The 16,999-nt window shown below is 55.9% G+C and overlaps 2 long non-coding RNA genes across 3 annotated transcripts; one reads left to right on the forward strand and one right to left on the reverse strand.

Annotated features, from left to right (window-relative positions):
- Positions 1–1,260: 1,260 nt before the first annotated feature.
- On the reverse strand, positions 1,261–10,824 carry LOC111770461 (uncharacterized). Of its 2 annotated transcripts, XR_011431979.1 has the most exons (6): positions 10,638–10,824; positions 9,011–9,446; positions 5,748–5,883; positions 4,350–5,161; positions 2,252–4,132; positions 1,261–1,412 (listed from the first exon to the last, which is right to left on the reverse strand). It is a non-coding gene; the product is annotated as an uncharacterized lncRNA (long non-coding RNA). The 2 variants fall into 2 exon arrangements; XR_011431978.1 differs by lacking the exon at positions 10,638–10,824 and having other exon boundaries at positions 2,252–4,041; positions 9,011–10,006.
- A 112-nt stretch (positions 10,825–10,936) lies between these two features.
- LOC111770459 (uncharacterized) lies at positions 10,937–16,274 on the forward strand. The gene is made up of 2 exons (XR_002803743.2): positions 10,937–11,119; positions 15,985–16,274. It is a non-coding gene; the product is annotated as an uncharacterized lncRNA (long non-coding RNA).
- The last annotated feature ends 725 nt before the right edge of the window (positions 16,275–16,999 follow it).

The raw sequence follows: 16,999 nt of genomic DNA on the forward strand, positions 1-16,999 counted from the left end.
AGGAACAGGAAGAGGACAAGGGCCAGGTGGTGTGGGAGGGTCCCCAGGGCTCCACTACATAGGACCCTGTGGGTCTTGCTAAGCCATGGAAGGTTTTAAGCAGGGAAATTTCACCAAATGTTGTTTTAAGAGGCTCCCTCTGGCCCAAATGTTCATCAACAGAGGAATGAGTCAACTGAGCATGGTCTATCCATACAATGGAATATTATTCACTCGTAAAAAGGAAATTCTGGGGGCTGGCCCCGTGGCCAAGTGGTTAAGTTCGCGCGCTCTGCTGCAGGCGGCCCAGTGTTTCATTGGTTCGAATCCTGGGCGCGGACATGGCACTGCTCATCAAACCACGCTGAGGCAGCGTCCCACATGCCACAACTAGAAGGACCCACAACGAAGAATATACAACTATGTACTGGGGGGCTTTGGGGAGAAAAAGGAAAAAATAAAATCTAAAAAAAAAAAAAAGGAAATTCTGACTTGCTACAATGTGAATGAACCAGAAAAACACTATGCTGAGTGAAAGAAGGTGGACACGGAGTCCACGTATTGTATGATTCCGTTTATATGAGAAATCCAGAACAGGAGAATTTACAGACAGAAAAGAGACGAGTGGTTCCCACGGGCTGGGGAGAGCGGGGGATGGGGAGCAGCCGCTTCCTGGGGGTGGGGTTTCTCTACGGGGTGACGATAATGTTTTGGAACTAGATAGTGGTCACACAACATTGTTAACGTACTAAATGCCACTGGGGTAGGAGGAGGGTGATGGAGGAGGAGGAGGAGGAGGAGAAGGGAGAGGGTAATGGGAGGAGGGGCACGGGGAGGAGGTGGAGGCAACGCTCACAAAGAAACAGGCCCAGCTTAATTTGGGTGGGAAATGCGGAGACGGTGGTCCTGGAACCAGAGCAGGGAGTTTTTGCACCTGGGCGCTGTGTGTCACGGGGGTGACAGAGCACAGTGCTCTAAGACGTGCCCATTGGATTTGGCGCCTGGGCGAGCGTGGTGGTACCCTGAAGGCAGAGCGGGAGGATGTGGAGCCGAGGATGTGGAGGGCGAGGGCAGCCTCTGGTGGCTGGAGTTGTAGGAAGAGTCCATTTACGTCCACAAGAAAGAAGACGTGCTCCCTGCACGTGAGACGAGAAACGGTGCAGAGGAAAGACCAGCCACCCCGCCCCCCTCCCTCCCTGCCCCCTCCCCTCCTCCCCTCCTCCTCTCCTCGGCGTGCACCCCACGCCCTCGTCCTTGCCCACGCAAACGTAAATGCACACAGAGGGGCGGCTTTGTCTTTATTGGTTAGTTGGCTTCACAAAGGGGCTCTTGGGGCTGGCCCCATGGCCTAGTGGTTAAGTTCAGTGCACTCCACTTCAGGGGCCTGGATTCGGATCCTGGTTGAGGACCTACCTCACTCATCTGCCTCTATGCTATTGCGGTGACCCACATACAAAATAGAAGAAGATGGGCACAGATGTTAGCTCAGGGTGAATTTTCCTCAGCAAAAAAAAAGGGGGGGACTCACATGGGGGCATGCAACCATACATTAAACCATCCCATTTATGGGACTTCATCAAAATGCAGCCAGGAGGCTGCCCCCCTCCACCCTGTGCACCTGCTGGCACGGGCAGGCTTCCCCAAGTGAAACACAGTGGCCCCCCGCTCCCCTACTCCCTTTTAGGGGCAGCCCCTAGGCCACTTTCATCGTAAACACAGTCTCAATTCAGAGAATGGAATGGCCAGTGCCCACTGACAGTCAGAACCCTGGGCTCAGGTAAGGCAGATGGCCTTCCCATAAGGAGGGGCTGGTGGTCTTTCTTCTCCACACCTCCTCGCCAGCTCTCCTCCTCCAGTCTCCCGGGTAGAAGTCAGTCCCTGTGGCCTGGTCTCCCAAACCCAGGGACCCAGCTCGAGTCCAGGTGAGCCCACTGGACCCTCCACAGCTGGGGCAGCAGAGGTTGCCTCCCACACCCCCCGCATCAAGGCCAGGCCCCCAGTGTGCTCCGCCCTAGACCCCCTGTCACGTCCTTGCAGTGAGTGTGTCCTTAGAGCCCAAATCCGGTTTTCAGATCTTTCCTTTGAAAGCCCACACACGCTGAGTCACAGCCCGCTCCGTGTGTGGCGTCTGCTGAGCACAGCACCTCGGCTGAACCTTCAAAGTAATACCCTGTTCTACACAGACTACTGAACCCACTGTCTCCGCCTAACAGGCCTGGACGTCCCGCGAGGCGTCCCGTGGGGGTTATGCGACACCCGGGCTGCGGCTCACACATGCAGAGGAGATGCGGCTCCCTGCATTCTGCGATGCCCATCCTGCCGTGATTTTCCCCGGACGACAGGAGACAGGGCCTGGAACTCTTTAAGTCGGCCCCTTGGGTGAATGTTTGACTTGGCCAGCGTCTTGCTCCCCCGGCTCCCCTTCGAGCTGGTCTCTGCTGGATGAGGAGCTGGCGTCTCTGTGGGGTCCCTGGAGAGTGCGGGACCTGTGGTCTCCACGGCAACGGATCTGATGCTTGGTCCAGGTTACCTGTAAACTGAACAGCCACCATTCACCGAGGCTCAGAGAAGTTATGCCACTTGCAAAGGCTCGTGCAGCACAGCTGGGCCGTAACCCAGCTCCAGCTGGCTCCCCAGGCTAGGGAGGGCTGGCCTCACTGGTGGCCCTGCCTTTCAGCCCCTTCACTGGGGATCTTCCTGCCATGTCCCCGCTGGTCCGTGGCTGCTCTTCCACGACGGGCCTGCCGCCTCTTGGCCCAGCCATCTTCTGGGCCCCCACTCAGACCCCTACAGAAACCTCTGCTTCCTGCACTCCCCCAGAACTGAGGGCAGATGAGGGAGCCTGACTCCTGCACAGGCAGGCCCTGAGCCAGGAGCCAAGGACGTGATGGCTCCTGGCCCAGTCACAGCCCTCCTGATGCTCATGCATCATCGAGTGACGAGTGACAGTGGCGATACACCGCAGTCGGGACACGATGTGGGGAGGCCCAGAGAGCCCTGGGGACACCAAAGCAGCTTCTGACTCCACTGGACATCCAGGAAGGCTTCCTGGAGGAAACAGGTGCACACAGAGCAGGGGCTGGGGGAACAGGACTTGCTTCTTGAGCGGCACGGCGAGGGGTGGGGGTCCTCCCAACTGGGGAGGCATCACCACTCCCTCATTCGCTCAGCCATTCACTCAGCAAATCTACACCGAATGCCTGCTGTGTGGACGCCTCCTTGTGGATGCTGGGAAAGGGCAGTTTCGCAAAATGCACCAAGATTTGAAAGCAAGCTGCAATCTGTCAGCTACCCAGACTACCTAGAGAGCAGCTGGATTTCAGAGTCTGGGATAAGAACCCCGAGTTCTAAAGGGGTGACTGCTATTGTTGTTATTATTAATTATTATTATTATTAGCGTTTGTGTAGCACATGCTGTGCGCCGGCACTGTTCTAAGCCTCCAGCGTGAATGAGCCCGTTTCCATTTGGCTCTGTTCCCAGATGTTCGGCTTTTGCAGACATGAGGTCCTGGATGCTCAGGCCTCTGGTCCTTCTCCACCAGTGGGCCTCAGTTTCCCCCTCTGAACAACAAGAAGGATGGGCTTCACGGCCTCCGGGGACCCCTAGGCTCTTGGGCTTCACGATGCTGTGGTGGAACTGGTGTTGCTGAGCCCAGAGAAGCCGCCACTCGGGGAGTCTCCCCGATGGAGGAGTGAGCTCGGCCTGTTCCCAGGGCGTGCTCCCCTGGAGGCGGGGCTGGGGGCTCCCGGGGAGGGGCAGGTGTGCATGCTCCCTGAACAGTGTGTCCTGGAGCACGGCTGGGCCGGGCTAGGCCCAGAGTGTGGCCGGCAATCACCCTTGGAGGCTCGCTGGGGCTGGGCCCACCCTCCACCCTCCACCCTCCACCCTCCACCCCGCCTGGAGCACAGAGGCCTCATGGGGGCAGAATTCTGAAGCAGGGGAGCAGGGAAAGCGCCCCCAGCCAGGGAGGAAGTGAGAGCGAGCCCCCTGCTCGGCCGGCACCCTTGGCTGTTGCGGTGCAGAGATCTGAGAGGGCGTGGCGGGCGTCCTGCCCTCTGAGGCTGGGAAACGGGACAAAACAGGTTTCCTTCAGTCCCAGGTGGGTCTGCTGGGCTCAGTGTCCCCAGCGGGGCAGAGGGCGAGGGTAGAAGGCTGGAGAGGGGGAAGTGGAGTCAGAGGTGTCGGCCTTTGTGAAGACAGCACACCGGTCACCAGGGTCCCCTTTCTGATCCTCCCTCCCACCCCATCCAAGGACCTAGAGCCCCCCAGCGTCCTATCCCCTCTCCAACACTCCAGGTGAGACCCTCTGCTTTGCCCACGGCCTCCCCAGGAAGCTTCCGTGACCCCTAAAAGAATCTCTGCTTCTTACAGCCCCACGTCAGGATGCCTCCTGTTACAGATCAGCCACACCGGAGCGGGCGGCCCACGTGCCAGCAGCTTCCCGCGGAGTCCCTCGACCCCGCGCTGCCCGGGGGACGTTTCTCGGGCACCAGATACACACGCAGCTTCCAGAAAGTTCAGCAGCACACCACCTCAGTGAACTGCTCCATGACCCTGTTGGCCACCGCTGCTCGCTCCCTGAAGTCTGGATCTCAGTCTGGGAAGAGCTGGACTCTGGGATCAGCGCCGCCACTGAGAGGTCCGCCCCCTCCATCTGCGGTTCCTGGCTCTCTAGAGCTCTCACGCCGCCCAGGGGAGAGCCCCTCTCACAGTTAGTAACTCTGTATATTAAACCTTCCTGGTGCCGTTGCTGTGCCATTCTGGCTCCTGAGCGGACCCTGACTGACACAGAATTGTACCAGGCGTGGTCCTGAGGGACACAGCCACGAAGATGGGACGGGAGGCCTGACTCATCATGCTCTGGGGCCTGAGTGCAGTGCCACGCTGAGCTTCCCACCCCGGGACCCGGATGTTGGCCGTCATGGCAGGCTCAGCATCCTCGTCAATCAAGCCTTCGCCTGTGGCTGATTGCAAGGCAGTGCCCGCTGAAGCGTGTGCCTCGGGAGCCCCAGAGGCTTCTGCGCCTGACTCGCGTGGCAGGAACACTACCACGAGGACCGTGCTGTGGGATCATCCCCTGCGTGTGCTGCAGGCTCAGGTCCTTTCCTCTCAGTTCAGGTCGTGGTCTGAAGAGCAGCTTCATGAGAATTCTTCACCCTCCCAGCCGCTGGGTGGATCCTGCTGAAAACCAAAACAGAACGTCTCGTAGTGCCAGGAAGTAAGGAGATGCTCCACACACACACTCACACACTCACTCACACTCGCACTCACTCACACACTCACACTTGCACACACTCGAACACACTCACAGAGACTCACTCTCACACTCATACACATGGTGTGGCATGGCACAGGGACGCGGGAGCCTGCTGAGACAGCACCCTGTGGCCGAAGCTGGAATGGTTTGAGCATTTTAACCCAAAATATAACATAAATATCCATAAAGTCATACTGATGTAAACAGATGAATAAATTGGAAAGAGACAAATCTCCATTGCAGAAGAATCCAAATGACTTGGGTGGACGCCCCCTCCTCGAGTGAGGGCTGGGCAGTGACCTCCTTCCAAAGAGGACACTATGGAAGGGGGGACAGTCTCCTCACAGCAGAGAAACCTGACAAGCACACCCCAGCCGGGCGGTCCGGTCAACATCCCCAGCGATATGCCGTGTTGACCGTACGTGCGATGAAATGGCTCTTGACCCCTCCGGTCTCCCTCCAAAAAAACACACGATTTCAACCTAGTCATGAGAAAAACATCAGACAAACCCAAACTGAAGAACACCCCACCAAACTCCTGGCCGGTGCTCCTCAGAACTGCCAAGGTCATCAAAAACAGGAACATCTGAGAAATCGTGACAGCCAAGAGTTCTGACTAGATGTGACGTGTGTCCTGGATGGGCTCCTGGAACAGGAAACACAGAAGGGGAAAACTAGGGAATCTGAATAAAATGTGGACCCTAGTCAATAAGAAAGTATCAATATGGGTTCATTAATTGTAACAGATGTGCCACCCTCACGGAGGATGTTGACACAGGACACGGAGTGTGCAGTCTATGGGAACTCTACTACTGTCTTCATAATTTGTCTGTAAATCTAAACCTGTTCTAAAACAAAAAGTTTACAAAATCAAATCATAAAATTTACTTATGCAGGTTGCTTATGATGTCAACTGAATTCACAGTCTTGCCGAGTTTGTCACTAATGTTCACACTGATTGGGATCCTGAAACTTGTCATGAGGACATCAGACTGGACCCAAACGGAACTGGCGATCTTGAGCCCCTGGGTCACTCTGAGACCCTTGACACTGGCAGTGACTTGTCCTGTGTCCAAAAAGCCGGACCTTAGTGGGCTTGAAACCCATTTCCACCCCCAGGTCAGCTCACAGCCCCGAGGCCCCTGGAAGCACTTCCGGAAAGAACACACTGTAAATGTCCCCCACGCCTTTTCCAGGGGACCCTCGGCCATTTGCGAGAATAACTGTGAACTGGAGAGAGGAAATCCTCAGCCTTTGGGGATTACGAAGCACCAGCTCTGAAGTGTTGGTAAATCTGGGGGCCCAAAACATGACCACAGCCCATCAGTCCAAATGGGGGCCCCCAGTGGCCAGGAAATTGATGGAGAATTAGCTCGAGGCTGACTCACAGCAGTGAGCTCTCCACGCACCCACACTGCCGTTATTTGCCCAGTTCCGGAACATATCATTGGAATAGACGTACTTGGGATAGGCAGAACCCCCACCTTGGCTCTTGACCCATGGTTTGGGGCCTTTATAGCAATTCCATTATTCCTTCCTCGGAACGTGGGAAGGGCTGAATGGAAACCCTGGAACTTCCTTTCCTTTCAAGATAGAAAACCAGAAGCGATACTCTGTTCCTGGGGAGCCTGCAGGAACCGATGCCACCACCAAAGGCTGGAAAGCAGCAGCAATGACAACGCCTGAGACACCCCCCTCTGATCCACCTGTACGGCCTGCGCAGAAATGGGTGGATCTCAGAGAGTGACTGCACTACCGTAAACTTAATCTGCTGGAGAATCCACCTGCACGCGCCGCCCGTGTGTCTTTACTGTAGCAACCGACATGGCCACCGGCATGCGGCGGGCAGCTGTTGACCTAGTTAACGCCTTCCTCTCCATACCAGCTTGAAAGGATGCCCAGAGCAGGGTTTTCACCCAGCAGGGCCAACATACACATGCACAGCATTGCCTCAGGATTATGTCGGCTCTCCCCCTCTCCACCATAATCAGGTCCAGAGGTCTCCTTTCCATGGAGCATCACCCTGTCATTGCATGGGTGACGTCACCCTGACTGCACCCACGAACAGGAAGTGGGAAGAACTTTAGATGCCTTAGTAAGAAACACGCTAACCAGAAGATAGGAAATAAACCCCACAAAACTTCAGGGATCGGCCATGTCAGTGAAGTTTCCGGGGGCTCTGCGGCCTGGAGTATGTCAAGATATTCCCTCTGTGGTGGGACATAAGATGCTGCACCTGCCACCCTCTGTTTGAACGTGCACCCTCTGTCTACTGACAGGGCCACCTGCGAGGCTGCCGGTTTCAATGGGGACAAAAGCAGGAGAAAGATGGGCGGCAGGTCGGGATGCAGCACGGGCTGCTCTAGCTCCTGGATCTTATGATGCAGATGACCCAATGATCCCTGAGGTGTCTGTGGCAAATGGGGATGCTGTATGGAGCTGCTGGCAACACCAACAGGAGAAGGAAAGCGCAGCCCTCGAGGATGGGGAACAAACCTGCCCCCTCTTCTGCAGACAACTCTGCTCCTTTTGAGCAATAACTTCTGGCGTCCCCCTGCGGCTTAGGAGCACCTACCCAGGAGATTGCTTGACCCGCCCAGCCGGAAGGTGGACCGTGAACAGACAGCTGACACCGAATAAGAATGTATGTTCAAGGCCCCGCCCAAGAGGGTCCAGAGTTAGTGAGTGAGTGGCTCAGATCCCTGCATCTCCTCCTCTTCCTCAGTTCATGCCTACAGCATGCTGGGGCTTCCTCACAGCCAGGTGATGGAGGAAGAAAAAACTGGAGCCCGGTTTACAGACGGGTCTGTGTGATTTGCTGGCACCGTCCACAAGCGGACAGCACTCAGCCCCACTCAGGCTGGCCCTGGAGACAACAGAGGAACTTCCTCCCTGGGGCAGAACTTGGAGCGGCGAGTTTGGTTGTCCACTCCGGCGGGAGTGAGAGATGTCCTGAGGGACAGATTGACACTGATTTATGGGCAGTTGCTAACAGATGGGCTGGAGGGTCAGGGAATTGGAGGAACAGAACTGGAAGATGAGTGACAAGGACGTCTAGAGAAGAGAGATGTCGATGGACCTCTCTGAATGGGCACAAACTGTGAAGACGTGTGTCCCACGTAAGTGCCCATCAAATGGCATCCACTGCAGAGGCTCTTAATAATCAGGCGACTCTGTGGATGTGAGTCCATCAGCCCCTACCCCAGCCACCCCAGTACTCACTGGGCCGGCCCACAGACAGAGTGGCAGGATGGGAAGGAGGGAGGCCTTGCTTGGGACCAGCGCCGACCTCCCCTGACCTGGCTTCCCACTGCTGTTGAACAAACAGCAGAAACCCACACTGTATTCCCCAATATGGCACCATCCCGAGGGAGAACCCGGCAGCCGCCTGGGGACTTTGAGCACATTGGGCCCCTTCCTCCGTGGGGCACAGCCACACCCTCCCCAGCTCCTCCAGCGAGGCCCAGCCCTCCACCTGGGCAAGAGGAGGAGGCCCTCCCAGATCCGCTCCTTCCCGCAGGGACAGTGGCTGCTCCCTGTACCTGCTGTTCCCTCTTAGACTTCCCCTCACCCCTCAATAGGCGCCTTCGCCCCTATTCTCCATAATTCTCTGTGCTAATGTCCACCTTCCCACTGCGGCGCAAGGGCACTGCTCGCCTGCAGCTTCCGTCTCCGGACTGGGCCCTGACTCGTCTTCCCCGAGAATCCTCTGAGTGTTTCCCTTCATGAAGGAAGGTTGATGGCACATTTGTCTGAAAGTGTGTTTTACTCACCTATATTCTCGAAACTCACTCTCCCGGGCAGAATTCAGTATTCTGAGCCGTTTTCCCTCCGTCGTTTGAGACTCGCTCCTCACTGTCTGCTTCCATTGTGTCTATGGAGGAGTTGATGGTGTCTATTTGTTGCTCTTTTGAAGATAATCTGTCTCTTCTGGCAACTTGAGGGATTTTCTCCCCGTCTTCTGTTTTCCACATTTTAACACGACATGCCTGAGGGTCTGCTTGTCTCCGTCTTACTCGGGGTTTGCAGAGTCTTTGGGATCTGCAGCCTGATGCCACAGTCAGCGGCACGGAGTTAGAACTCTACATCTGTTGCTCGCACGGTCCCCAGCCTGCCTTTGAGGGAGAGGTTGCAGGGAGAGCGGCAAACGTGCGAATACATCTTCAGGGCAGGTTGATAGAGCCAGGCTGGGAGTCACTGCCCCCCAGGCTGCTGGGCCAGACAAAGCGGAGTATACTCAGGTCAGCCCCCAGGAGGACCGGGCCTGTCTGCTTCACCTCCTCGGAGCGGTTGAGGCCTGTCCCCACCAGTGTGAGCAGGGTCCTGGCCCCCAGCCCCGGCTTTCTCATCTTCTCCCTGGCTATGGACACTTGTCTCCTTGAGGCATGTGGCCTGTAGCCGTCCTGGTCCCGGGTTCCTTCCCCTCTGGGTCCCAAGCCCTTCTCTCTGAGGATGGTGGGCCTGCACCCACGGCCTCTGCACCCACCCCTCCTCCTGCCATGAGTGTGGTCCAGAGGTAAGTCCTAGGGATGTCCTTAAAGTACCATCTTGGTGGGCTGGGGTTCCCTGAGCAGTGGGGGTTCCCTGTGCCAATAATCCAGGACAGTGATCTTCAAACCGGCAGAATGGGCACTGCAGGCGGGCCTCAGGACGCAGGACCTCCAGGAGCCAATGCTGCCCTCTCCCCTCTCCCCTCCCTCCCCTCTGTCTTGCCACTGGAGTCATGCACAGCAGCCTGGATTTGGCTTCTGATGTGGACAGGGAGCCCCAACCCACCAGCTGGACTGTCCAGCTGCCTGTTGCCTGCTGGGTTATTCTGGTGTTTTCTCTGAGCAGCAGTAAGTTAGATAAAAGATCCTGCAGTCACACATGGACCCGGAAATTAATGAGCAGCAGCCCCTGAAGCCACCTGCTGCCCCAGAGACAGATGTCCGGGGTCTTCCCACCTGAGATCCCTCAAAACAAGAAGAACCACTTTTCACTCCCGACCGCTGGCTTTGCATCACTCTGGGTCCTGTGCCCAGGGACCCTGCCAACCACCGCTGCCAGATTCTTGTCCACTATGCCCACTGGTCCAGCCAGTCCCCTCAGAGGCTGTTTGGCTCCCCTGAAACCAGCACAGGCTGCTGTTGTGCTTTGAGAAGATAAATTTGCCCTCAAAGTGCCCCTGAGTGGCGCTCTGAAGCCCCCAGGCCACCACGAGTCTCCACTTGCCCTCTCCTCCAGCCCTGGGCCCCTTGAGGGCCCCCTGCTTTCTCCAAGTGGCCTCCCAAGGGAGACAGATCCTTGAAACACAGGGAGGTCCCACCATCCCGTTCTCTTGTCCGGGTGCCCTCAGTCCCCTGCACTCAGGGGGAGGCGTGGGGCAGACAGCAGGGCACCCGCTCCCGTGACACACACACTCTCCCACTGGGAGCAGGCCCCGTTCTTTGCCCCGCAGCTCCAGACAGGCCCAGCATCCCGGTGAACGCAGGTGTGCAGGAATCCTCATCTGAAGGGGCAGGTACAGCTCCTCTGCTCCCAGCGAGACCCTCTTCTCCACCCCCCTCGGCCAATCCTCAGGCCCCCACTGGCCCCTCCACCCTCCAGGGCTGCTGGGCGGAGACTCACTACATCACAACCCCTCATTTGCATGGGCTTGGCTGATTGGCTGGAAGGAGACCAAGTCTGGTCATTTGCATGCTCCCAGGGGTTCTGGTGGTCATTCCCCATTGTCTCCAGGGCCCTCTGATTGGCTGGCCCTAGGGAGGTCCACCCTGGTGGTCCAAGGACCCACAGGCTCACCGGCTGCTCTGGGGGTCCACAGAGCTGGCCAGCCCTCTCCCTGATGGCCATGGGACTCCAGGCTGCAAGTGGGACCACAGTTACCGGAGCACCCTGTGGTAAGGTCACCTCTCCGATTCTTAACTCTCCTGGAGGCCTTCATGAGAACAGAATGAGACTGGTGCTTGACCTCTTCCCTGGGGGCTGTGGTGGACAGAGACCCCGTCTCAGCCCTGGTTTCTCCACTCGTAGCTCGGATGGCTCTGAGCCCCAGTTACTCATCTCTCAGCTGGCCACAGGAACGCCACCCCCTGGGGTCAGGGGACAGGGGGGTGATCTGGAAGGTGTGTCAAGACAATGTGGTCACACCCTCACACCTGTGAGAAGGGGCTACCAGCACCTGTCCTGTGGTCCCCGGGTGCCTGGGAGAGTCAGACACCATCTCGTGTACAACTTATCGGGCAGCCTTCGTGCAGCCCCTCTCAGACGCTGCCCCTGTTGCCCCCTCGTGCTCCTCCATCTCCCGGAGCTGGAGCCAACTGAGGCTGGGAGTGCCCTGCCTTTTCTAAACGAGGCTCTGGGGGTCCAGGGGCTCAGGCCTTGCCCAGGTCCAGGCTGGCGGGCGGTGGGGCTGGAATGCTCCCCTCCCTCCTCCCCATAGACCTCCCGGGGGTGGGGGATAAACCTGAGTGCAGCCCTTGCAGGGAGAGCCTGCCGGCTGCCAGGCGGCTCTGCTGGGCTTCCCGTGGCCTTGCGCGGCAGCGGCGGCTGGCAGGCGAGCTGCTCCCGAAAGAAGGCTGTGTACCAACAATGACAACAAAACACTCAAATAGCTTCAAGCTGTTGGTTCAGAGAGACTGTGTCCCGCGAAAACAAACAAACACAGGCTTGAAAGCCGCCGTGGTGGCTCGTGGCTGCTGAAGCGGCAGTGCCACGTGGAGGGCCTTGCTCTGCAGGACCCTGGGGCGGCGGCACCTGCGCGGAGGGCCCTCCCCCGGGGACGTGCACACGGCCACCTTCACACCCTGCTCAGAGCCATCCCAGACGGCTCACAGGCGCCCTCCGAACACAGAAGGCTGGCAGGGCCCAGGAACCTGCCTCATCCGGCCATGAGGGGCCCTCACCACGACCCCCCGACCTGAACTGGAGGAGGAGCCGTGCGGGCCGGCTGCTCTGAGCCGGCTTCCTGGGACTGCCAATGACCACAAATGGGGCTTCACACAACACCCGTTTATCCTCCCACGGTTCTGAGGCCAGAAGTCCAGAAAAAGTGTCAGCAGGACTGCACTCCCTCCAAAGGCCCCTGGGGAGATCCTTCCTGCTCTTCCAGCCTCTGGTGGCTCCAGGGGGCCCTGGGCTTGTGGCCGTATCCCTCAAGCGATGCCTCCCTCCTCACATGGCCTCTTCTGTCCCTGTCTCTCCATGTGTTTCTTATAGGGACACTTGTCATTGGATTCAGGGCCCACTGGGGTAATCCAGGACGGTCTCCTCATCTCCAGTGCTGGGGAGCCAGGAGGACCAACCCTCTCAAAACCCTGAGAGCAAGGTGGGAGAGGCTGACCCTGGGGTGAGCGTTGTCCTCCCACCTCTCCTCCCATATGGAGAACTGCGCACCATCTGGTCTCCCCTCGCTGGCCACCAGCCACGCCCACCCCAGCCATGGCTCTGCCTCATCCTAGGGAGCCATGCGGGACTCTGGGCTCTTGGTTCATGATGATGACAAGGTCCAGATGTGGCCATGGCAGTGGGCAGATGAAGTGGGGCAGACACCCAGGTCACTGGTGGAGGGACTGAGGCCCCCAGAGACCCGGAGCTCTTCTGCAAGGCTGCTCTGGATGAGCCTCACTCATCGGCTGCTCTCAGACTGGCTTCCCTTCCCACCGCCAGCCAGGGACTCCAGTCACCGGTCTCGCCAACTCCACAAGTTTGCCCCGTTGCACCAGCTGGAAAACCCCAGCCCTTGATGAACCTGCTCACTGGTTTCTCTGAGTCTTCATCCAGCTGCTAAACACTGCTCGAAAAAAGCCCAGAACCACAGGTGGGTGCTTCCTCCAGCGCGTGGCTCCCCACGTCAACCCCCTCGTCTCTGACAAGATTGCCCCCCTCGACAGTGACTCTGACAACCCAAAATGAGCGTTTTATTTAAAAAGAAAAAAAGTAGGCGGGAACTTATTCTTTTAAAATGTTAATCTTATAAAAGATGCCATCTGTGGAGCTGTTCCAGATGAAAGGAAGCCGAGAAGACCTGGGAGACCAGCACAGAGCCGCCGAGACGGCAAAGTGAAAGACTGAGAGCGCCATGCCAGCGAGGACGCGGAGCACCAGAGTCCGCGGTCAGCGGGTGCAGAGGAAACGGTGCATTCATGTCTGAAGTCAGCCCAGCAGGCCCATCAGGGTAACACGCCGCCCTACAACCCGGTCATGCCTCTCCTGGGCCCGTTCGCAAGAGAAGGGAAGCAGGTTCACACATGATCCGCGCATGAATGCTCACAGCCAGGGAGGACACATCCCAGCATCCATGGACAGGTGTGGGACAAACCTTCTGCGGTCCGTTCGTACGGCGAGTGGTCCAGCAAAGCTCAGGAACAAAGTGGGGGCAACGCGATGTGTGTGACCCTCACAAACACGCTGAGTGGGAGAAGATGGACACAGAGAGTGCTCACTCTGATTCCACCCGGAGGAGGCTGCAGAGCCGGCACAATGAAGACGGCGGAAGGTCTCAGAGCAGCAGCTGCCTCCGCGTCGGGGAGGACTGAAGGGGGGAGACCGGAAGACTCCATCTGGGGGTGGGAGTCTTCAAATCTTCAGACTGCACACTTACTGCGTGTCCATTTCACTTCAATTCAAACAATAGACTGCACTAAGATCCGAGTGTGACCGCACACTGCCTGGGCAAGGCTGTGGAGACAGGCACCGCCCCACCGCTGCTGTGAGCACGGGCGGGTGCAGCCTCTGTGCAGGGCGACTCAGGAAACTGCCATCAAAACACTGCTGCATGCACCCTGGCCCAGTTCCACTTTGAAAATGCCGCTTGCAGACACTCTTGCCCGTGTGCACAACAGCAGGTGCAGAAGGCTAGCCGTCCCAGCACAGCTCCTAATGGAAAATTTAATAGCACAAAGGGGTGTACGTGGAACGCTACCTGTTGCTTAAAAATGAGGGATATAAGTATATATTCAGATTTGCTTGTAATTGCCTAAAGAAACTGAAGACATTTCAGACGTTAGTAATAATGGCCAATCGCTGACCACGTAAAAGCTTAATCTGTTCAGGCTGCCGTAACAGCATCCAACAGACTGGATGGCTCATAAAGAGGAACGTTTTCCTCCCAGTTCTGAGGCTGGATTCCAGGATCAGGATGCCAGCACGGTTGGGTGAGGGTCTTCTTCCGGGTGCCAGAATCCTCGTACTCTTACGTGGTGGAATGGCTGTCTGCAGCCTTTTCTATGAGCAGTAACCCCGTTGTCCAGGGCTCCACCCTCATGACTTGAGCACCTCCCAAAGGCCCCACCTCCTAACGCCATCACATTGGGGTGAGGATTTCAGCATATAGATGGCCCCTGAGAGCATCTGCCTGAGTCCTCTGCCACGGGAAGGGAAAGAGAAAGGAAGAGGGCTTTTGAGAAAAGAAACCAGAGCGAGGCTTGGCCAGCTGTGCCTCTGCACACACTGCAGCAGACAGCCGTATTAAAGAAGAGTTATCGAGTTATCGTCACGGAGGAGGTGACTTCACACCCACTCGCGAACTCTTCAAACATAGAGAAAAAGATCACACCTACAGAACAGATGAGGAATCTCCACAAGAGAAATCACCCGAGAAATGCAGGGGTTTGCGAGGCTTCCAGCCAACCTGACCTTCCTGCAGCTCGAGGAAGAGACTCGAGGCTTCAAAGAGGAGACGAGATGACAGAAGTCAGGAGCCACTGAGCATAGAAGAAAGATGGAAGCGAGAAATTCTTTTGGAGGTGACAGCCACGTCTGAAAGAAGACCCTGGGAATGCCTTGAAGACAAAGGGTTTGGGCTTAAGGAAATCACACCAAATAAAATAAAAATAACTACAATGTAAAAACAAAGAAGAGAAGAGAGTAGGGACAGAATTCAAACCAAGATCTAATATGCGCATCATTGGTGTTCCTGAAGACGAGAACAAAACGCAAGACAGAAAAAAAAATGCTCTAGAATGTAAGAAAATACACGTCCCTTACCTCAAACTCGAATCTTCAGTTCAAAGTTGCTCATGTCCTGGGGGCAGGGCGGGGGCGGCTAATACACAGCAAGATGTTCCACTGAAGCCGTTGAATGTCAAGGATGCAGAAATGCTCACATGGACCGTCATTTAAGTGTCAGGAGTTCTGATATTTAGCTACAAAGTTCCGAGGGCAAAAAAAGTATGGCGCCAGGGTTTTATAGCCAATAAATCTACCTTTAAGTAGAAGGAAACAGAAGCTGTCACGCACGCAAGACCTTGTAGACACACAGGCACACGGGAGAAGAAAGAGCGGGATCACAGGGTGCCCGGGGAGGGCCTGGAGCCCGTGGTCCCCATGGTAAGTGGTCATAGCACAGACTCTGGCTCCCAAAAGTGCTCTAGTCTGAGAGTGAAAAGGTGCTAAAAAGGAGATTATGATGTCAACTGACAAAACCGGAATATGGACGTATTAACGTAGAAACGTATTAATGTAAATTTATGAAGTTGATGACCATGTTGAGGTTCTGTAAGAGAATACTCTATTCTTAAGAAAAACACAGTGAAATCTTTAAAGGGGTCACACCACGTGTGACTCATCCTCTAATTGTTCAGAAAGCTTAGGAGAGTGTGTGTGTATACGTGTATATATAGGTATGTGCGTGTGTGTGCACGCAAACGATAAAGCAAATGGGATGAAATAGTAGGTGAATCGGGTAAAGAGCATATGGCTGCTGCTTGTACTATTTCTGTTTTTTGCAACTTTTTGTAAATTTGAAATTATTTCCAAATAAAAGGTCTAAGGAGAAGAGGACAAGTGCTCCAGGCTGAACAAAAAAGACACGGTCAGCCAGCACGAGCTCCTCCTCCACACCCACAGGTGACAAACCCAGACGACCAGGCACCGGAAGACGACAAAGGGTCAAGAATCCAGCAACCACGACAAGGCTGGGCGAGCTGTGAAATTATTTAGGAATTAAAGTGAGCAACAGTGGAGACCCCCCCACCTGTGAGGAACGGAAGTTGAAACTTACGAACTTTGATAACCTAAGAAAAAATATTAAATTAATATAGTGGTGAAACTTGATCTTAAGCCAAGCTTTCCTCCAATTTCGCTCTGGTTTATTTTGGTTAAATTCAAACCCACGGCATGTGGTGCCTTTTCTTATCGGTTATGACCCCGCGACCCTGAGATTACTTCTGTTCGCAGCCCGCTCCGTCCATCGTGGCTGCGCCGTGTGGGGTGTGCTCTCTTACGATGCTGCACAAACATGGAACACAGCTGGTCATCTGCAAGGAGAGCTCGGAGGTGTTTTTGACTTCCTCTGTCGCCTTTCTTTCTTTCTTTGTTTTATATAATGAGGATACACCTTTCTTACCAAACAAAGCCATTTCTCTGGCTTTAAAAGGGAAAGGACCAGCCTCACTCCTCCCCTCTCAGGGCCGGAGGACCAGGGCACGACTGAGCCTCTGCGACTCCAGGACCTTTCCTACACAGCTTGGTGGAGGGTCTGTGCTGTGGGGCCACCTGGAGTCCTGCCAAGGATGGGGGACCTCACCCACACCGTGGAGCCACTCCAGGCTTCCCACACTTGAACGTATGATTTCTCAGCCAAAGGACAGGCTCGGCTTTTTGTATCCTGGAATTAACGCACGTGGACAATGGGATCCACTCATGTTCCATGGAAGACAAGATGCGTGTTTTTTCTTAAGTGAGGAATTCTCAATACAGACCTTCGAATGCCTTCTGTCATCATAAAGCCTTCACATGTCATGAGAAATGCCTTCTGCACTCCGCGTCCCTCTCGTTAG

The sequence above is a fragment of the Equus caballus genome, chromosome 24 (assembly GCF_041296265.1).
Source record: "Equus caballus isolate H_3958 breed thoroughbred chromosome 24, TB-T2T, whole genome shotgun sequence".
Taxonomy (NCBI): domain Eukaryota; kingdom Metazoa; phylum Chordata; class Mammalia; order Perissodactyla; family Equidae; genus Equus; species Equus caballus.